The sequence below is a fragment of the Diceros bicornis genome, chromosome 4 (assembly GCF_020826845.1).
Source record: "Diceros bicornis minor isolate mBicDic1 chromosome 4, mDicBic1.mat.cur, whole genome shotgun sequence".
Classification (NCBI taxonomy): Eukaryota; Metazoa; Chordata; class Mammalia; order Perissodactyla; family Rhinocerotidae; genus Diceros; species Diceros bicornis.
The window spans coordinates 67,959,195-67,979,672 of NC_080743.1; the positions used below are offsets into that span (position 1 = coordinate 67,959,195).

Below are 20,478 nucleotides of genomic sequence, written 5' to 3' on the forward strand. Positions count from 1 at the left end.
CGCCCTGGAGACAGAAAGTGCACGCGGGGAACCAAGCCCCCGTGCCCAGACACCTCGACCGCTCAGCCACTCTTGTGCCCACACGCCTTCCTTGTCCCTCTGCTCTTCGCTCCCGTGACCCCGCTCGGCTCACGCCTTTCGCTTCGAGGAAGGCTACCCTGCACCACACACTGGCCCCCGCACGCCCCACTCCGTCACGGGGGTTCGCCCCCGCTCTCTGCCTCGCTCTACCCCCACTCCGAGAATCAGACCGTGTCGGTTCCTACCACCAGTAGGAGGCAACTTGCCACTCCTACGAGTGATCCACCGCATTCTCCCCGACGGTCACCGACTCGTGATGGCGCGCGCTCCAGTCGTTCCGAAGAGTTCCACGATATCATCACGATGCACACACACAGCGAGCATTCATTCACCTTCTCCCGCTTGGCCGCTCTATTTCCCAAACGCTGGCCCGCCCCTCCACCACTAAAACCACCTCCGCCGCCACCACCACCAAGTCCACCGAGTCACCTCCACCAGGGCCAGCACCACCGCTATCGTCACCGCCGCCGCCACGAACACCCCCGTCGCAGGCAGCACCACCACCCCGAGAACCACCGCGGACACTCCCGGGTCCAACAGCACCACAGCCTGCAAACCCCAAGCGGCACCGCCAGCCCCAGCACCTCCTCCTCCACCCCTCACCACCCTCCTACTCCCCCAGACACCCCTACTCCTCTCCTGCCCCACACTCCCCTCCCCGCTCCGCCCCCACCCGCGGCCCCCACGTTCCAAATTCTGCTTGGCCGGGGACCGCGGGTTGCATTCGTCCCTTTGGCCTCTTTTCAACTCAACCCCAGACACACACCTGAGACCCGACTCTTTGTCGTGGGCAGAGGTCACTTGTGTCTCTGGGGCAGTTGAATTCCCCACCCTTGCCTGCTGCCTACCCCTCCTCTCACCCTACTCCTTCGCCTGACCACCTCGCAGCACAGGACACCAGTCTCGCCGGCCTGGGCCCTCTCCCACCACGGGGGCTTCCATCTTCCTCGCGCCAGGGCCCACGCCCCCTGCCCGCCACCTGCTGTTCCTTCCAGCCCCCAGGCTCACCCCCTCCATCCCTCCGCCACCAACCCCGTGGACCCCGGGCCCCTCTACGCACACTTCCACCGGTCCTGTCCTCCTCCCTCGGGCCCCTCGGACAAACCCCTGCTCCGTCCCCACCGGCACCCTAAACCTCGGCCCCCCCACCGCACCGCCCCCCCCCCCCGCGGCACCCGTGCCGGGCAAGGTGCGCCACCGCCCGGAGCCTGTGCAGAGCCCCTGCCTGAGCGGCCAGCCGCACTCCCGGCCACATCCCGCAAGCCCCGCACCTCCCCGCCCACGCTCCACTCCGACCCACCCGGGACGCCCTCCCACACCTCCCCCGTGAGCAGCACGACGCTCACGGCCGTCCCCTCTTTTCGGGGTCGTTTGGCCCTGTGCCCTGACCCGCGTGGGAGGCCACCCACGGGAACAGACACCTTCATCCCGCTCTGTCACCCGCCCACCCACACTCACCCCCAGCACCCCGGCCAGGCCGGTGAGGGAACTTCCTGCGCTGGCGGTGAGCACCCCCATGCCCACAGGGGCTCCTCGGCACACGTCAGAACGGCTCCGTCTAAACCCGCGGAGTGTGCCGCCGCCGCCGCCGCCGCCGCCGCGGCTCTCTGCCCTTCCTGGGCTCGGCTCTCCACTTTTGCCTCCGAAGGAGCCAGTCGGCGAAGAGGTGTTCAAGTCGCTGACAGCGGCCCGGTTGTTGTGGCGGGAAGGAGACCGAGAGCTGCCACCTACTTCGGGGAGTGTCCACAGAAGGAGATGGATCCAAGGGTGGAGACAGGGATGGCGTCCATCCTGGGTGGCTGGATGGTCGGTAAGGCGGGAACGGGAACGCATCGGACCGTCCAATCTAGGTGGCGGGTGGGGGGAGGGGTGTGTCGGGCAGGGAAGCGTTCCCGGTAACCTTCTGGCCACTTGGTGAGAGGACTGAGAGCGTCGGTGATGCCCAGTCGAATACAATGTTGGCCAGAAGTCCACTCTGTCATCCCTCTGCCTCCAGCCCCCCACCCCCCCTGCTTGGCCAGACTGGCCTCCTCCATCTCCCTGCTCTGTCTCCTCCGCCGCCGCCGCCCGGTGGTCTAGCTACCCGGACAGACGGACGGGTCCAGGTTCATTCTGACTTCTCCGCCTCCCGGGCGCCAGGCTCCGGCTCTCGGCTCCCCTCGGCGCACGAGACCACGACGCACTTGGCGCCCAATCGGCGGCCCCGGGGAGACGCAGCCGGCACAGGACCTGGCCGGCGGCGGCGGGTAAGCTGCCCGCGCCTTCGCCGGCACGAGGCGCCAAGTAAAAGAGCACGCCACAGGCCCCGGCCGGTGGCCGGACCTGGCGACGTAGACCCCGCGCCCTCCCCCACCACCCCAACCCGAGCCACACCTCAGGAGGCAGGAAGGGGTGGCTTGGGGGCCGCGACGTTTGTCCCGGCCGAAGGCGTGCCGCTGGAGAGTCGAAGCACGTGCGGTGGCCACGGCAGGCGAGAGTGGCTGCCCGGGCCACTGTGGTTTGGGGCTGAGGAAGAGCGGGAGCGAGGCGAGCGTCCGAGGAGGAGGAGGAGGAGGAGGAGGAGGAGGAGGAGGAGGAGAGACGTCGGGTGGGCGAGGCGAGGCGAGCGAGGGCCAAAAAGGTTGGCAGGGGCGCAGGTGAGGTGGCAGGGCTTGGGCTGGCCGTGGAGGGTGCCGGGTGGCCTTGTCGGGGGTCCGGGGCCGAGGCCGAGGGGTAAGGGGCGAAGCGAGCGAGCGAGCTCTGGCGTGGGCTAAAAGGGGGTTGTGGAGGTGCTGGGGAGGTGGGGAGGCGGAGAGGAAGAAGATAAGGCTTCCCTGACCGGGAATCGAACCCGGGCCGCGGCGGTGAGAGCGCCGAATCCTAACCACTAGACCACCAGGGAGCGTCAGGCCTCGGGCCTGGCCTGCGCCTCCTGGACCCGGGGCCTCCATCCCGCCCGCTCGGCGCTCCCTTGGCGCCAGCCCCCTGCCTTTGGCAGGCCAGCCGCGCGCGGCCCCCGGCAATGCAGGCGCCCTAGCGTTCTTCCTGCCCGGCTGCACCCTCAAAACACTGCGCGCGCCTCCTTCTCGCACACACGCACACGGCCGCGGGCCCGGCTCCCGGCCTCCGGCTCCCGGCTCCGGGCCAGGAGGGCCCTGCGGTTCCGCAAAAGGTCGGCCCGCTGCGTTGGCCGGGAATCGAACCCGGGTCAACTGCTTGGAAGGCAGCTATGCTCACCACTATACCACCAACGCTGCACAGCCCGGGCCGCCCCGAGATGCCGGCCCGGGGCTCGCGCCGGCGCCGTCACGCCGCCGCCGCTGCCGCCGCCCGGCGCAGCCCTGCCCCGACGCCCCGCCCGCTCGCAGCTCGGCGCTGCCCCAGGCGCCGCCAACGGCCGCCCCGCGCCAGACGCAGCGGCCCTCGTCCGCCGGCCCGACCGCCTCTGGGGGCGCCCTGGCCGCCGTTCGACCCGACCAAAGCCAAAGCCGACCCCGACCCCGTCACGTCCGCCCTCCTCCTCCCTCCTCAGGTCCTGCGGCAGCGGGCTCGGCCAAGCCCTTCTCCACCGGCGGCTCCGCCAGGCCACTTCCGCGAGGCACCGAGGCGGGGGACCCATCCGACCCCCGACCCGTCCCGGCAGCTGTGCAGCTGTGCGTCGCGTCGCAAGGAGCCCATTGCGCCAGCCACCTTGGCAGGGCCGCTCGTCGGGCGCCGTGGGGAGGAGCAGAGGAAGCCCTCGCTCGGCTGCGGCGAGCAAGCGCCCGGCGAGGAGGAGGACAAGGAGGAGGGGAGAAGGGTCCGGGTGGGCGAGGGTGGGCAGCCGGGGCACGAGTCGGCGGCCTGCGCCTCGCTGGAGGGCGGGGGAGGGAGAAGAAGGGCCCTTGGGCGCAAGCGGCTGGACGGAGAGCGGTGCCGGCGACCAAAAGAGGGCGTCTTGCCTCCCCGTCGGGGAATCGAACCCCGGTCTCCCGCGTGACAGGCGGGGATACTCACCACTATACTAACGAGGACGGCGGCGGCCGCCCCGGCGCGCGATCGCTGTCCGGCTGCCCGCCGACGCCTACCCTGCTCTCGACCTCCTGCCCACCACGGCTGCCCGGCGCGTGCCCGGCCCGGCCCGACCCGACCCCTAAACAATCGCGTCATTCGACAAAGCAGATGGCGACCTCGATGCGGATGCGGACCCGGACCCGGACCCGGACCCGGACCCGGGGCTGCTCAACGCTCCGAGTGCGCGCTGCCTGTTGCCTCCAGTGCGGGGATCGCGCCGGCAGGAAGAGGCCCGAGAGGGCGAGCAAGGCGGCGGGGAGAAGGTGGGCGCGCGCCGTGCCACGTCCGCCGCGAGGAGAGGCGCGGGTGGGGGCTGGCGGCAGAGGACGGCCGCACCCCGGGGACGCGGCCCGGCGGGGGCCGGGGGTGGGCGAGGGTGTGTGGGCGGCGGAGCCCGGCGAGTCTCCCCGCCGGTCGGCGCGCGGGTCCCGTCCCTTGCGCGCCCACACAGCGGCCCGCCAGGCGCCGCGTGCGGCCAGGGTGGCACCGCTCTGCGCGTCGGGTCCCAGCCAGGTGAGCGGACACGCGCCCAGGCCCGCCGTCAGGATGGCCGAGCGGTCTAAGGCGCTGCGTTCAGGTCGCAGTCTCCCCTGGAGGCGTGGGTTCGAATCCCACTCCTGACACGCCAACCTTTTGGCCCGCCCAACAAATGCCCGGGTCCCGGGCCTCCGCGACACCCCGTCGCAGCTCTTTACCGCCTTACCGTCCGTCGCTGGCTTGCGCTCTTGCCGCCTCTCCAAAGTCCAGCCCCTACACCCACGCCTCTCGCCCCACCAGCTGCTCAGGCACGGCCACCTTTCCTGCCGACCCGTGCGCCGGCCTGGCAGAAATAGCCCAGGAGGGTGCTCCGGCGCCTTGAACCCCCTGGCAACTGGCTTGCTGGACGCACGCGCTCCCCCACCCACTCACACACCCTTCCTACCTGACCCCCCGCACGCGGAAGCTTCAGGACTTTGCACCACATCTTTCCCTCCCCTGCTTCCCCTCCCCGCCCCGGCGCCCCCCACCTCCCTCCGACCCGATCCCTGCGCCCCACCCCCTCCCCGCGCCCCCTCCCCCCGCTCCGTGCTTGTGGGTTCCCCCCTCCCTAACTGCCTCCCTCCCACTCCCGTCTCCGCTCCCACTGCCGCTCCCTCACCGCGCCCTGCGTGAAGAAAGCCCTCCACGGGTCACCGTCCGACTTCTGTCTGCTGAACAGCGACTCCCTCTGAGAGCCTGACACTCGCGCAACCAGCAGCACAACCGTCCGACGTTCTGTCCTTGCCGCCAGCCCCGCCCGCCTGCCCACCCATGCCATTCTCTCCACACCCTACTGAGGTCGCGGTCCCCATCTTGCTGGCCTGTGCCACCCACCGCGATTTTTCACCTCGGGGCCTCGCCCTGGCCACCTGCCTGCCTCCCGGGACACGCGCAGCGCAGCCATCTGCTCGCCAGCCAACGACAGAGCCCTCCCTGCACAGGGCCTGCCTGGCACCTGAGCCCAAGCCGGGAAGATTGCTCCAGTGAGTAGCCAGCAGAAGCCCTGGGCCCCCCCCCGTCACGCACCCGCCAACGTCCGGCCCCCAGCCGGGGCCACCCCCCTCGGCGGCCACACCGCGTCTCCAAGCGGGAAACCGCAGCCGGGGCCGAACCCCACCACACCGGCGCGCTCCCTCAGCGGGCTGCCCGCGAGCCGGCAGCCACTGCGCCACAGCGCTCCTCCGATCCGAGACCGCGCTCCTGCCTCGCCACCGACGCACCGGAGCTGGACCCTGGCCGGGGAGCCGTCGGCCAGAGCGCAGAAGCCAGGCTCGGGCACTTGGCCTGGCCTCTGGGCCTGAGGCCCGCTCGGCGGCGGGCGGCGGCGGAGGCCGCGCTCCCGGGCCTCCAGCTCCGACGGCTCCCCCCACGCCCCGCCGCCCCCGCCCTCGCACAGCCGGAGCACCGTTCCCGCCCGTGCCCGCCCTCGCGCCCAGCGCCCCGGCAAGAAAGCCAGCCGCCCAAGGCACTTTGGGACCGGGCTGTGGGTCGTCGAAGGAAACGTCGGCCTTCAGCTGCACCCGCCCACAGATCGCCTACCCTGACTGGCATTCGGGCGCGGGCCAGGCTTGGTCCGGCTCCCGGCTGCCTCTGGCGACGCCGGCCATCTCGCCGCGGCCCTGGGCGGCAGAGAAGGCGCGGCACGGGCCGAGCCTGCCTCGGTGCCTCGGTGCCTCCTCGCCCGCCCCCTTGCGACCGCGCCTGCGCCCTAGCGCCCTTCACGTACCTGGAGCCTCTCTTGGAGCCCACCAGTCCGCCGCCTGCTCAGATGGAGCAGGTGGCCGCGGAGGGCGGGGACCAGCGTCGGGCGGCTGGTGGCGGCGGCCATCGGTGCATGGGTGGTTCAGTGGTAGAATTCTCGCCTGCCACGCGGGAGGCCCGGGTTCGATTCCCGGCCCATGCAGCACCCCGATCCCCTTTTGGTCCCGCCGCCCCAACGCCGAGCGAGGCTTCCTCTCTCCCGCGCTCAAGGCACCTGTCCCACACCGGCTCTGCGGCCCACCGCAGCACATTCCACGTGCTCTCGTCTCCCCCGCCCCCACCCCCAAGCCCCCTCTCTCGCCCTGGAGACAGAAAGTGCACGCGGGGAACCAAGCCCCCGTGCCCAGACACCTCGACCGCTCAGCCACTCTTGTGCCCACACGCCTTCCTTGTCCCTCTGCTCTTCGCTCCCGTGACCCCGCTCGGCTCACGCCTTTCGCTTCGAGGAAGGCTACCCTGCACCACACACTGGCCCCCGCACGCCCCACTCCGTCACGGGGGTTCGCCCCCGCTCTCTGCCTCGCTCTACCCCCACTCCGAGAATCAGACCGTGTCGGTTCCTACCACCAGTAGGAGGCAACTTGCCACTCCTACGAATGATCCACCGCATTCTCCCCGACGGTCACCGACTCGTGATGGCGCGCGCTCCAGTCGTTCCGAAGAGTTCCACGATATCATCACGATGCACACACACAGCGAGCATTCATTCACCTTCTCCCGCTTGGCCGCTCTATTTCCCAAACGCTGGCCCGCCCCTCCACCACTAAAACCACCTCCGCCGCCACCACCACCAAGTCCACCGAGTCACCTCCACCAGGGCCAGCACCACCGCTATCGTCACCGCCGCCGCCACGAACACCCCCGTCGCAGGCAGCACCACCACCCCGAGAACCACCGCGGACACTCCCGGGTCCAACAGCACCACAGCCTGCAAACCCCAAGCGGCACCGCCAGCCCCAGCACCTCCTCCTCCACCCCTCACCACCCTCCTACTCCCCCAGACACCCCTACTCCTCTCCTGCCCCACACTCCCCTCCCCGCTCCGCCCCCACCCGCGGCCCCCACGTTCCAAATTCTGCTTGGCCGGGGACCGCGGGTTGCATTCGTCCCTTTGGCCTCTTTTCAACTCAACCCCAGACACACACCTGAGACCCGACTCTTTGTCGTGGGCAGAGGTCACTTGTGTCTCTGGGGCAGTTGAATTCCCCACCCTTGCCTGCTGCCTACCCCTCCTCTCACCCTACTCCTTCGCCTGACCACCTCGCAGCACAGGACACCAGTCTCGCCGGCCTGGGCCCTCTCCCACCACGGGGGCTTCCATCTTCCTCGTGCCAGGGCCCACGCCCCCTGCCCGCCACCTGCTGTTCCTTCCAGCCCCCAGGCTCACCCCCTCCATCCCTCCGCCACCAACCCCGTGGACCCCGGGCCCCTCTACGCACACTTCCACCGGTCCTGTCCTCCTCCCTCGGGCCCCTCGGACAAACCCCTGCTCCGTCCCCACCGGCACCCTAAACCTCGGCCCCCCCACCGCACCGCCCCCCCCCCCCCCCCCCGCGGCACCCGTGCCGGGCAAGGTGCGCCACCGCCCGGAGCCTGTGCAGAGCCCCTGCCTGAGCGGCCAGCCGCACTCCCGGCCACATCCCGCAAGCCCCGCACCTCCCCGCCCACGCTCCACTCCGACCCACCCGGGACGCCCTCCCACACCTCCCCCGTGAGCAGCACGACGCTCACGGCCGTCCCCTCTTTTCGGGGTCGTTTGGCCCTGTGCCCTGACCCGCGTGGGAGGCCACCCACGGGAACAGACACCTTCATCCCGCTCTGTCACCCGCCCACCCACACTCACCCCCAGCACCCCGGCCAGGCCGGTGAGGGAACTTCCTGCGCTGGCGGTGAGCACCCCCATGCCCACAGGGGCTCCTCGGCACACGTCAGAACGGCTCCGTCTAAACCCGCGGAGTGTGCCGCCGCCGCCGCCGCCGCCGCCGCGGCTCTCTGCCCTTCCTGGGCTCGGCTCTCCACTTTTGCCTCCGAAGGAGCCAGTCGGCGAAGAGGTGTTCAAGTCGCTGACAGCGGCCCGGTTGTTGTGGCGGGAAGGAGACCGAGAGCTGCCACCTACTTCGGGGAGTGTCCACAGAAGGAGATGGATCCAAGGGTGGAGACAGGGATGGCGTCCATCCTGGGTGGCTGGATGGTCGGTAAGGCGGGAACGGGAACGCATCGGACCGTCCAATCTAGGTGGCGGGTGGGGGGAGGGGTGTGTCGGGCAGGGAAGCGTTCCCGGTAACCTTCTGGCCACTTGGTGAGAGGACTGAGAGCGTCGGTGATGCCCAGTCGAATACAATGTTGGCCAGAAGTCCACTCTGTCATCCCTCTGCCTCCAGCCCCCCACCCCCCCTGCTTGGCCAGACTGGCCTCCTCCATCTCCCTGCTCTGTCTCCTCCGCCGCCGCCGCCCGGTGGTCTAGCTACCCGGACAGACGGACGGGTCCAGGTTCATTCTGACTTCTCCGCCTCCCGGGCGCCAGGCTCCGGCTCTCGGCTCCCCTCGGCGCACGAGACCACGACGCACTTGGCGCCCAATCGGCGGCCCCGGGGAGACGCAGCCGGCACAGGACCTGGCCGGCGGCGGCGGGTAAGCTGCCCGCGCCTTCGCCGGCACGAGGCGCCAAGTAAAAGAGCACGCCACAGGCCCCGGCCGGTGGCCGGACCTGGCGACGTAGACCCCGCGCCCTCCCCCACCACCCCAACCCGAGCCACACCTCAGGAGGCAGGAAGGGGTGGCTTGGGGGCCGCGACGTTTGTCCCGGCCGAAGGCGTGCCGCTGGAGAGTCGAAGCACGTGCGGTGGCCACGGCAGGCGAGAGTGGCTGCCCGGGCCACTGTGGTTTGGGGCTGAGGAAGAGCGGGAGCGAGGCGAGCGTCCGAGGAGGAGGAGGAGGAGGAGGAGGAGGAGGAGGAGGAGAGACGTCGGGTGGGCGAGGCGAGGCGAGCGAGGGCCAAAAAGGTTGGCAGGGGCGCAGGTGAGGTGGCAGGGCTTGGGCTGGCCGTGGAGGGTGCCGGGTGGCCTTGTCGGGGGTCCGGGGCCGAGGCCGAGGGGTAAGGGGCGAAGCGAGCGAGCGAGCTCTGGCGTGGGCTAAAAGGGGGTTGTGGAGGTGCTGGGGAGGTGGGGAGGCGGAGAGGAAGAAGATAAGGCTTCCCTGACCGGGAATCGAACCCGGGCCGCGGCGGTGAGAGCGCCGAATCCTAACCACTAGACCACCAGGGAGCGTCAGGCCTCGGGCCTGGCCTGCGCCTCCTGGACCCGGGGCCTCCATCCCGCCCGCTCGGCGCTCCCTTGGCGCCAGCCCCCTGCCTTTGGCAGGCCAGCCGCGCGCGGCCCCCGGCAATGCAGGCGCCCTAGCGTTCTTCCTGCCCGGCTGCACCCTCAAAACACTGCGCGCGCCTCCTTCTCGCACACACGCACACGGCCGCGGGCCCGGCTCCCGGCCTCCGGCTCCCGGCTCCGGGCCAGGAGGGCCCTGCGGTTCCGCAAAAGGTCGGCCCGCTGCGTTGGCCGGGAATCGAACCCGGGTCAACTGCTTGGAAGGCAGCTATGCTCACCACTATACCACCAACGCTGCACAGCCCGGGCCGCCCCGAGATGCCGGCCCGGGGCTCGCGCCGGCGCCGTCACGCCGCCGCCGCTGCCGCCGCCCGGCGCAGCCCTGCCCCGACGCCCCGCCCGCTCGCAGCTCGGCGCTGCCCCAGGCGCCGCCAACGGCCGCCCCGCGCCAGACGCAGCGGCCCTCGTCCGCCGGCCCGACCGCCTCTGGGGGCGCCCTGGCCGCCGTTCGACCCGACCAAAGCCAAAGCCGACCCCGACCCCGTCACGTCCGCCCTCCTCCTCCCTCCTCAGGTCCTGCGGCAGCGGGCTCGGCCAAGCCCTTCTCCACCGGCGGCTCCGCCAGGCCACTTCCGCGAGGCACCGAGGCGGGGGACCCATCCGACCCCCGACCCGTCCCGGCAGCTGTGCAGCTGTGCGTCGCGTCGCAAGGAGCCCATTGCGCCAGCCACCTTGGCAGGGCCGCTCGTCGGGCGCCGTGGGGAGGAGCAGAGGAAGCCCTCGCTCGGCTGCGGCGAGCAAGCGCCCGGCGAGGAGGAGGACAAGGAGGAGGGGAGAAGGGTCCGGGTGGGCGAGGGTGGGCAGCCGGGGCACGAGTCGGCGGCCTGCGCCTCGCTGGAGGGCGGGGGAGGGAGAAGAAGGGCCCTTGGGCGCAAGCGGCTGGACGGAGAGCGGTGCCGGCGACCAAAAGAGGGCGTCTTGCCTCCCCGTCGGGGAATCGAACCCCGGTCTCCCGCGTGACAGGCGGGGATACTCACCACTATACTAACGAGGACGGCGGCGGCCGCCCCGGCGCGCGATCGCTGTCCGGCTGCCCGCCGACGCCTACCCTGCTCTCGACCTCCTGCCCACCACGGCTGCCCGGCGCGTGCCCGGCCCGGCCCGACCCGACCCCTAAACAATCGCGTCATTCGACAAAGCAGATGGCGACCTCGATGCGGATGCGGACCCGGACCCGGACCCGGACCCGGACCCGGGGCTGCTCAACGCTCCGAGTGCGCGCTGCCTGTTGCCTCCAGTGCGGGGATCGCGCCGGCAGGAAGAGGCCCGAGAGGGCGAGCAAGGCGGCGGGGAGAAGGTGGGCGCGCGCCGTGCCACGTCCGCCGCGAGGAGAGGCGCGGGTGGGGGCTGGCGGCAGAGGACGGCCGCACCCCGGGGACGCGGCCCGGCGGGGGCCGGGGGTGGGCGAGGGTGTGTGGGCGGCGGAGCCCGGCGAGTCTCCCCGCCGGTCGGCGCGCGGGTCCCGTCCCTTGCGCGCCCACACAGCGGCCCGCCAGGCGCCGCGTGCGGCCAGGGTGGCACCGCTCTGCGCGTCGGGTCCCAGCCAGGTGAGCGGACACGCGCCCAGGCCCGCCGTCAGGATGGCCGAGCGGTCTAAGGCGCTGCGTTCAGGTCGCAGTCTCCCCTGGAGGCGTGGGTTCGAATCCCACTCCTGACACGCCAACCTTTTGGCCCGCCCAACAAATGCCCGGGTCCCGGGCCTCCGCGACACCCCGTCGCAGCTCTTTACCGCCTTACCGTCCGTCGCTGGCTTGCGCTCTTGCCGCCTCTCCAAAGTCCAGCCCCTACACCCACGCCTCTCGCCCCACCAGCTGCTCAGGCACGGCCACCTTTCCTGCCGACCCGTGCGCCGGCCTGGCAGAAATAGCCCAGGAGGGTGCTCCGGCGCCTTGAACCCCCTGGCAACTGGCTTGCTGGACGCACGGGCTCCCCCACCCACTCACACACCCTTCCTACCTGACCCCCCGCACGCGGAAGCTTCAGGACTTTGCACCACATCTTTCCCTCCCCTGCTTCCCCTCCCCGCCCCGGCGCCCCCCACCTCCCTCCGACCCGATCCCTGCGCCCCACCCCCTCCCCGCGCCCCCTCCCCCCGCTCCGTGCTTGTGGGTTCCCCCCTCCCTAACTGCCTCCCTCCCACTCCCGTCTCCGCTCCCACTGCCGCTCCCTCACCGCGCCCTGCGTGAAGAAAGCCCTCCACGGGTCACCGTCCGACTTCTGTCTGCTGAACAGCGACTCCCTCTGAGAGCCTGACACTCGCGCAACCAGCAGCACAACCGTCCGACGTTCTGTCCTTGCCGCCAGCCCCGCCCGCCTGCCCACCCATGCCATTCTCTCCACACCCTACTGAGGTCGCGGTCCCCATCTTGCTGGCCTGTGCCACCCACCGCGATTTTTCACCTCGGGGCCTCGCCCTGGCCACCTGCCTGCCTCCCGGGACACGCGCAGCGCAGCCATCTGCTCGCCAGCCAACGACAGAGCCCTCCCTGCACAGGGCCTGCCTGGCACCTGAGCCCAAGCCGGGAAGGTTGCTCCAGTGAGTAGCCAGCAGAAGCCCTGGGCCCCCCCCCCCGTCACGCACCCGCCAACGTCCGGCCCCCAGCCGGGGCCACCCCCCTCGGCGGCCACACCGCGTCTCCAAGCGGGAAACCGCAGCCGGGGCCGAACCCCACCACACCGGCGCGCTCCCTCAGCGGGCTGCCCGCGAGCCGGCAGCCACTGCGCCACAGCGCTCCTCCGATCCGAGACCGCGCTCCTGCCTCGCCACCGACGCACCGGAGCTGGACCCTGGCCGGGGAGCCGTCGGCCAGAGCGCAGAAGCCAGGCTCGGGCACTTGGCCTGGCCTCTGGGCCTGAGGCCCGCTCGGCGGCGGGCGGCGGCGGAGGCCGCGCTCCCGGGCCTCCAGCTCCGACGGCTCCCCCCACGCCCCGCCGCCCCCGCCCTCGCACAGCCGGAGCACCGTTCCCGCCCGTGCCCGCCCTCGCGCCCAGCGCCCCGGCAAGAAAGCCAGCCGCCCAAGGCACTTTGGGACCGGGCTGTGGGTCGTCGAAGGAAACGTCGGCCTTCAGCTGCACCCGCCCACAGATCGCCTACCCTGACTGGCATTCGGGCGCGGGCCAGGCTTGGTCCGGCTCCCGGCTGCCTCTGGCGACGCCGGCCATCTCGCCGCGGCCCTGGGCGGCAGAGAAGGCGCGGCACGGGCCGAGCCTGCCTCGGTGCCTCGGTGCCTCCTCGCCCGCCCCCTTGCGACCGCGCCTGCGCCCTAGCGCCCTTCACGTACCTGGAGCCTCTCTTGGAGCCCACCAGTCCGCCGCCTGCTCAGATGGAGCAGGTGGCCGCGGAGGGCGGGCGGGGACCAGCGTCGGGCGGCTGGTGGCGGCGGCCATCGGTGCATGGGTGGTTCAGTGGTAGAATTCTCGCCTGCCACGCGGGAGGCCCGGGTTCGATTCCCGGCCCATGCAGCACCCCGATCCCCTTTTGGTCCCGCCGCCCCAACGCCGAGCGAGGCTTCCTCTCTCCCGCGCTCAAGGCACCTGTCCCACACCGGCTCTGCGGCCCACCGCAGCACATTCCACGTGCTCTCGTCTCCCCCGCCCCCACCCCCAAGCCCCCTCTCTCGCCCTGGAGACAGAAAGTGCACGCGGGGAACCAAGCCCCCGTGCCCAGACACCTCGACCGCTCAGCCACTCTTGTGCCCACACGCCTTCCTTGTCCCTCTGCTCTTCGCTCCCGTGACCCCGCTCGGCTCACGCCTTTCGCTTCGAGGAAGGCTACCCTGCACCACACACTGGCCCCCGCACGCCCCACTCCGTCACGGGGGTTCGCCCCCGCTCTCTGCCTCGCTCTACCCCCACTCCGAGAATCAGACCGTGTCGGTTCCTACCACCAGTAGGAGGCAACTTGCCACTCCTACGAGTGATCCACCGCATTCTCCCCGACGGTCACCGACTCGTGATGGCGCGCGCTCCAGTCGTTCCGAAGAGTTCCACGATATCATCACGATGCACACACACAGCGAGCATTCATTCACCTTCTCCCGCTTGGCCGCTCTATTTCCCAAACGCTGGCCCGCCCCTCCACCACTAAAACCACCTCCGCCGCCACCACCACCAAGTCCACCGAGTCACCTCCACCAGGGCCAGCACCACCGCTATCGTCACCGCCGCCGCCACGAACACCCCCGTCGCAGGCAGCACCACCACCCCGAGAACCACCGCGGACACTCCCGGGTCCAACAGCACCACAGCCTGCAAACCCCAAGCGGCACCGCCAGCCCCAGCACCTCCTCCTCCACCCCTCACCACCCTCCTACTCCCCCAGACACCCCTACTCCTCTCCTGCCCCACACTCCCCTCCCCGCTCCGCCCCCACCCGCGGCCCCCACGTTCCAAATTCTGCTTGGCCGGGGACCGCGGGTTGCATTCGTCCCTTTGGCCTCTTTTCAACTCAACCCCAGACACACACCTGAGACCCGACTCTTTGTCGTGGGCAGAGGTCACTTGTGTCTCTGGGGCAGTTGAATTCCCCACCCTTGCCTGCTGCCTACCCCTCCTCTCACCCTACTCCTTCGCCTGACCACCTCGCAGCACAGGACACCAGTCTCGCCGGCCTGGGCCCTCTCCCACCACGGGGGCTTCCATCTTCCTCGCGCCAGGGCCCACGCCCCCTGCCCGCCACCTGCTGTTCCTTCCAGCCCCCAGGCTCACCCCCTCCATCCCTCCGCCACCAACCCCGTGGACCCCGGGCCCCTCTACGCACACTTCCACCGGTCCTGTCCTCCTCCCTCGGGCCCCTCGGACAAACCCCTGCTCCGTCCCCACCGGCACCCTAAACCTCGGCCCCCCCACCGCACCGCCCCCCCCCCCCGCGGCACCCGTGCCGGGCAAGGTGCGCCACCGCCCGGAGCCTGTGCAGAGCCCCTGCCTGAGCGGCCAGCCGCACTCCCGGCCACATCCCGCAAGCCCCGCACCTCCCCGCCCACGCTCCACTCCGACCCACCCGGGACGCCCTCCCACACCTCCCCCGTGAGCAGCACGACGCTCACGGCCGTCCCCTCTTTTCGGGGTCGTTTGGCCCTGTGCCCTGACCCGCGTGGGAGGCCACCCACGGGAACAGACACCTTCATCCCGCTCTGTCACCCGCCCACCCACACTCACCCCCAGCACCCCGGCCAGGCCGGTGAGGGAACTTCCTGCGCTGGCGGTGAGCACCCCCATGCCCACAGGGGCTCCTCGGCACACGTCAGAACGGCTCCGTCTAAACCCGCGGAGTGTGCCGCCGCCGCCGCCGCCGCCGCCGCCGCCGCCGCGGCTCTCTGCCCTTCCTGGGCTCGGCTCTCCACTTTTGCCTCCGAAGGAGCCAGTCGGCGAAGAGGTGTTCAAGTCGCTGACAGCGGCCCGGTTGTTGTGGCGGGAAGGAGACCGAGAGCTGCCATCTACTTCGGGGAGTGTCCACAGAAGGAGATGGATCCAAGGGTGGAGACAGGGATGGCGTCCATCCTGGGTGGCTGGATGGTCGGTAAGGCGGGAACGGGAACACATCGGACCGTCCAATCTAGGTGGCGGGTGGGGGGAGGGGTGTGTCGGGCAGGGAAGCGTTCCCGGTAACCTTCTGGCCACTTGGTGAGAGGACTGAGAGCGTCGGTGATGCCCAGTCGAATACAATGTTGGCCAGAAGTCCACTCTGTCATCCCTCTGCCTCCAGCCCCCCACCCCCCCTGCTTGGCCAGACTGGCCTCCTCCATCTCCCTGCTCTGTCTCCTCCGCCGCCGCCGCCCGGTGGTCTAGCTACCCGGACAGACGGACGGGTCCAGGTTCATTCTGACTTCTCCGCCTCCCGGGCGCCAGGCTCCGGCTCTCGGCTCCCCTCGGCGCACGAGACCACGACGCACTTGGCGCCCAATCGGCGGCCCCGGGGAGACGCAGCCGGCACAGGACCTGGCCGGCGGCGGCGGGTAAGCTGCCCGCGCCTTCGCCGGCACGAGGCGCCAAGTAAAAGAGCACGCCACAGGCCCCGGCCGGTGGCCGGACCTGGCGACGTAGACCCCGCGCCCTCCCCCACCACCCCAACCCGAGCCACACCTCAGGAGGCAGGAAGGGGTGGCTTGGGGGCCGCGACGTTTGTCCCGGCCGAAGGCGTGCCGCTGGAGAGTCGAAGCACGTGCGGTGGCCACGGCAGGCGAGAGTGGCTGCCCGGGCCACTGTGGTTTGGGGCTGAGGAAGAGCGGGAGCGAGGCGAGCGTCCGAGGATGAGGAGGAGGAGGAGGAGGAGGAGGAGGAGGAGGAGAGACGTCGGGTGGGCGAGGCGAGGCGAGCGAGGGCCAAAAAGGTTGGCAGGGGCGCAGGTGAGGTGGCAGGGCTTGGGCTGGCCGTGGAGGGTGCCGGGTGGCCTTGTCGGGGGTCCGGGGCCGAGGCCGAGGGGTAAGGGGCGAAGCGAGCGAGCGAGCTCTGGCGTGGGCTAAAAGGGGGTTGTGGAGGTGCTGGGGAGGTGGGGAGGCGGAGAGGAAGAAGATAAGGCTTCCCTGACCGGGAATCGAACCCGGGCCGCGGCGGTGAGAGCGCCGAATCCTAACCACTAGACCACCAGGGAGCGTCAGGCCTCGGGCCTGGCCTGCGCCTCCTGGACCCGGGGCCTCCATCCCGCCCGCTCGGCGCTCCCTTGGCGCCAGCCCCCTGCCTTTGGCAGGCCAGCCGCGCGCGGCCCCCGGCAATGCAGGCGCCCTAGCGTTCTTCCTGCCCGGCTGCACCCTCAAAACACTGCGCGCGCCTCCTTCTCGCACACACGCACACGGCCGCGGGCCCGGCTCCCGGCCTCCGGCTCCCGGCTCCGGGCCAGGAGGGCCCTGCGGTTCCGCAAAAGGTCGGCCCGCTGCGTTGGCCGGGAATCGAACCCGGGTCAACTGCTTGGAAGGCAGCTATGCTCACCACTATACCACCAACGCTGCACAGCCCGGGCCGCCCCGAGATGCCGGCCCGGGGCTCGCGCCGGCGCCGTCACGCCGCCGCCGCTGCCGCCGCCCGGCGCAGCCCTGCCCCGACGCCCCGCCCGCTCGCAGCTCGGCGCTGCCCCAGGCGCCGCCAACGGCCGCCCCGCGCCAGACGCAGCGGCCCTCGTCCGCCGGCCCGACCGCCTCTGGGGGCGCCCTGGCCGCCGTTCGACCCGACCAAAGCCAAAGCCGACCCCGACCCCGTCACGTCCGCCCTCCTCCTCCCTCCTCAGGTCCTGCGGCAGCGGGCTCGGCCAAGCCCTTCTCCACCGGCGGCTCCGCCAGGCCACTTCCGCGAGGCACCGAGGCGGGGGACCCATCCGACCCCCGACCCGTCCCGGCAGCTGTGCAGCTGTGCGTCGCGTCGCAAGGAGCCCATTGCGCCAGCCACCTTGGCAGGGCCGCTCGTCGGGCGCCGTGGGGAGGAGCAGAGGAAGCCCTCGCTCGGCTGCGGCGAGCAAGCGCCCGGCGAGGAGGAGGACAAGGAGGAGGGGAGAAGGGTCCGGGTGGGCGAGGGTGGGCAGCCGGGGCACGAGTCGGCGGCCTGCGCCTCGCTGGAGGGCGGGGGAGGGAGAAGAAGGGCCCTTGGGCGCAAGCGGCTGGACGGAGAGCGGTGCCGGCGACCAAAAGAGGGCGTCTTGCCTCCCCGTCGGGGAATCGAACCCCGGTCTCCCGCGTGACAGGCGGGGATACTCACCACTATACTAACGAGGACGGCGGCGGCCGCCCCGGCGCGCGATCGCTGTCCGGCTGCCCGCCGACGCCTACCCTGCTCTCGACCTCCTGCCCACCACGGCTGCCCGGCGCGTGCCCGGCCCGGCCCGACCCGACCCCTAAACAATCGCGTCATTCGACAAAGCAGATGGCGACCTCGATGCGGATGCGGACCCGGACCCGGACCCGGACCCGGACCCGGGGCTGCTCAACGCTCCGAGTGCGCGCTGCCTGTTGCCTCCAGTGCGGGGATCGCGCCGGCAGGAAGAGGCCCGAGAGGGCGAGCAAGGCGGCGGGGAGAAGGTGGGCGCGCGCCGTGCCACGTCCGCCGCGAGGAGAGGCGCGGGTGGGGGCTGGCGGCAGAGGACGGCCGCACCCCGGGGACGCGGCCCGGCGGGGGCCGGGGGTGGGCGAGGGTGTGTGGGCGGCGGAGCCCGGCGAGTCTCCCCGCCGGTCGGCGCGCGGGTCCCGTCCCTTGCGCGCCCACACAGCGGCCCGCCAGGCGCCGCGTGCGGCCAGGGTGGCACCGCTCTGCGCGTCGGGTCCCAGCCAGGTGAGCGGACACGCGCCCAGGCCCGCCGTCAGGATGGCCGAGCGGTCTAAGGCGCTGCGTTCAGGTCGCAGTCTCCCCTGGAGGCGTGGGTTCGAATCCCACTCCTGACACGCCAACCTTTTGGCCCGCCCAACAAATGCCCGGGTCCCGGGCCTCCGCGACACCCCGTCGCAGCTCTTTACCGCCTTACCGTCCGTCGCTGGCTTGCGCTCTTGCCGCCTCTCCAAAGTCCAGCCCCTACACCCACGCCTCTCGCCCCACCAGCTGCTCAGGCACGGCCACCTTTCCTGCCGACCCGTGCGCCGGCCTGGCAGAAATAGCCCAGGAGGGTGCTCCGGCGCCTTGAACCCCCTGGCAACTGGCTTGCTGGACGCACGCGCTCCCCCACCCACTCACACACCCTTCCTACCTGACCCCCCGCACGCGGAAGCTTCAGGACTTTGCACCACATCTTTCCCTCCCCTGCTTCCCCTCCCCGCCCCGGCGCCCCCCACCTCCCTCCGACCCGATCCCTGCGCCCCACCCCCTCCCCGCGCCCCCTCCCCCCGCTCCGTGCTTGTGGGTTCCCCCCTCCCTAACTGCCTCCCTCCCACTCCCGTCTCCGCTCCCACTGCCGCTCCCTCACCGCGCCCTGCGTGAAGAAAGCCCTCCACGGGTCACCGTCCGACTTCTGTCTGCTGAACAGCGACTCCCTCTGAGAGCCTGACACTCGCGCAACCAGCAGCACAACCGTCCGACGTTCTGTCCTTGCCGCCAGCCCCGCCCGCCTGCCCACCCATGCCATTCTCTCCACACCCTACTGAGGTCGCGGTCCCCATCTTGCTGGCCTGTGCCACCCACCGCGATTTTTCACCTCGGGGCCTCGCCCTGGCCACCTGCCTGCCTCCCGGGACACGCGCAGCGCAGCCATCTGCTCGCCAGCCAACGACAGAGCCCTCCCTGCACAGGGCCTGCCTGGCACCTGAGCCCAAGCCGGGAAGGTTGCTCCAGTGAGTAGCCAGCAGAAGCCCTGGGCCCCCCCCCCCGTCACGCACCCGCCAACGTCCGGCCCCCAGCCGGGGCCACCCCCCTCGGCGGCCACACCGCGTCTCCAAGCGGGAAACCGCAGCCGGGGCCGAACCCCACCACACCGGCGCGCTCCCTCAGCGGGCTGCCCGCGAGCCGGCAGCCACTGCGCCACAGCGCTCCTCCGATCCGAGACCGCGCTCCTGCCTCGCCACCGACGCACCGGAGCTGGACCCTGGCCGGGGAGCCGTCGGCCAGAGCGCAGAAGCCAGGCTCGGGCACTTGGCCTGGCCTCTGGGCCTGAGGCCCGCTCGGCGGCGGGCGGCGGCGGAGGCCGCGCTCCCGGGCCTCCAGCTCCGACGGCTCCCCCCACGCCCCGCCGCCCCCGCCCTCGCACAGCCGGAGCACCGTTCCCGCCCGTGCCCGCCCTCGCGCCCAGCGCCCCGGCAAGAAAGCCAGCCGCCCAAGGCACTTTGGGACCGGGCTGTGGGTCGTCGAAGGAAACGTCGGCCTTCAGCTGCACCCGCCCACAGATCGCCTACCCTGACTGGCATTCGGGCGCGGGCCAGGCTTGGTCCGGCTCCCGGCTGCCTCTGGCGACGCCGGCCATCTCGCCGCGGCCCTGGGCGGCAGAGAAGGCGCGGCACGGGCCGAGCCTGCCTCGGTGCCTCGGTGCCTCCTCGCCCGCCCCCTTGCGACCGCGCCTGCGCCCTAGCGCCCTTCACGTACCTGGAGCCTCTCTTGGAGCCCACCAGTCCGCCGCCTGCTCAGATGGAGCAGGTGGCCGCGGAGGGCGGGCGGGGACCAGCGTCGGGCGGCTGGTGGCGGCGGCCATCGGTGCATGGGTGGTTCAGTGGTAGAATTCTCGCCTGCCACGCGGGAGGCCCGGGTTCGATTCCCGGCCCATGCAGCACCCCGATCCCCTTTTGGTCCCGCCGCCCCAACGCCGAGCGAGGCTTCCTCTCTCCCGCGCTCAAGGCACCTGTCCCACACCGGCTCTGCGGCCCACCGCAGCACATTCCACGTGCTCTCGTCTCCCCCGCCCCCACCCCCAAGCCCCCTCTCTCGCCCTGGAGACAGAAAGTGCACGCGGGGAACCAAGCCCCCGTGCCCAGACACCTCGACCGCTCAGCCACTCTTGTGCCCACACGCCTTCCTTGTCCCTCTGCTCTTCGCTCCCGTGACCCCGCTCGGCTCACGCCTTTCGCTTCGAGGAAGGCTACCCTGCACCACACACTGGCCCCCGCACGCCCCACTCCGTCACGGGGGTTCGCCCCCGCTCTCTGCCTCGCTCTACCCCCACTCCGAGAATCAGACCGTGTCGGTTCCTACCACCAGTAGGAGGCAACTTGCCACTCCTACGAGTGATCCACCGCATTCTCCCCGACGGTCACCGACTCGTGATGGCGCGCGCTCCAGTCGTTCCGAAGAGTTCCACGATATCATC

At 71.4% G+C, this 20,478-nt stretch overlaps 12 non-coding genes across 12 annotated transcripts; 3 read left to right on the forward strand and 9 right to left on the reverse strand.

Annotated features, from left to right (window-relative positions):
* Positions 1 to 2,890: 2,890 nt before the first annotated feature.
* Positions 2,891 to 2,962, reverse strand: TRNAE-CUC (transfer RNA glutamic acid (anticodon CUC)). Its single transcript has one exon. It is a non-coding gene; the product is annotated as a tRNA-Glu (tRNA).
* A 280-nt stretch (positions 2,963 to 3,242) lies between these two features.
* TRNAG-UCC (transfer RNA glycine (anticodon UCC)) lies at positions 3,243 to 3,314 on the reverse strand. The gene has a single exon. It is a non-coding gene; the product is annotated as a tRNA-Gly (tRNA).
* A 687-nt stretch (positions 3,315 to 4,001) lies between these two features.
* Positions 4,002 to 4,073, reverse strand: TRNAD-GUC (transfer RNA aspartic acid (anticodon GUC)). The gene has a single exon. It is a non-coding gene; the product is annotated as a tRNA-Asp (tRNA).
* Positions 4,074 to 4,653: 580 nt separating this feature from the next.
* Positions 4,654 to 4,736, forward strand: TRNAL-CAG (transfer RNA leucine (anticodon CAG)). Its single transcript has one exon. It is a non-coding gene; the product is annotated as a tRNA-Leu (tRNA).
* A 4,848-nt stretch (positions 4,737 to 9,584) lies between these two features.
* On the reverse strand, positions 9,585 to 9,656 carry TRNAE-CUC (transfer RNA glutamic acid (anticodon CUC)). The gene has a single exon. It is a non-coding gene; the product is annotated as a tRNA-Glu (tRNA).
* A 280-nt stretch (positions 9,657 to 9,936) lies between these two features.
* Positions 9,937 to 10,008, reverse strand: TRNAG-UCC (transfer RNA glycine (anticodon UCC)). The gene has a single exon. It is a non-coding gene; the product is annotated as a tRNA-Gly (tRNA).
* Positions 10,009 to 10,695: 687 nt separating this feature from the next.
* Positions 10,696 to 10,767, reverse strand: TRNAD-GUC (transfer RNA aspartic acid (anticodon GUC)). The gene has a single exon. It is a non-coding gene; the product is annotated as a tRNA-Asp (tRNA).
* Positions 10,768 to 11,347: 580 nt separating this feature from the next.
* TRNAL-CAG (transfer RNA leucine (anticodon CAG)) lies at positions 11,348 to 11,430 on the forward strand. The gene has a single exon. It is a non-coding gene; the product is annotated as a tRNA-Leu (tRNA).
* A 4,860-nt stretch (positions 11,431 to 16,290) lies between these two features.
* On the reverse strand, positions 16,291 to 16,362 carry TRNAE-CUC (transfer RNA glutamic acid (anticodon CUC)). The gene has a single exon. It is a non-coding gene; the product is annotated as a tRNA-Glu (tRNA).
* Positions 16,363 to 16,642: 280 nt separating this feature from the next.
* On the reverse strand, positions 16,643 to 16,714 carry TRNAG-UCC (transfer RNA glycine (anticodon UCC)). The gene has a single exon. It is a non-coding gene; the product is annotated as a tRNA-Gly (tRNA).
* A 687-nt stretch (positions 16,715 to 17,401) lies between these two features.
* Positions 17,402 to 17,473, reverse strand: TRNAD-GUC (transfer RNA aspartic acid (anticodon GUC)). Its single transcript has one exon. It is a non-coding gene; the product is annotated as a tRNA-Asp (tRNA).
* A 580-nt stretch (positions 17,474 to 18,053) lies between these two features.
* TRNAL-CAG (transfer RNA leucine (anticodon CAG)) lies at positions 18,054 to 18,136 on the forward strand. Its single transcript has one exon. It is a non-coding gene; the product is annotated as a tRNA-Leu (tRNA).
* The last annotated feature ends 2,342 nt before the right edge of the window (positions 18,137 to 20,478 follow it).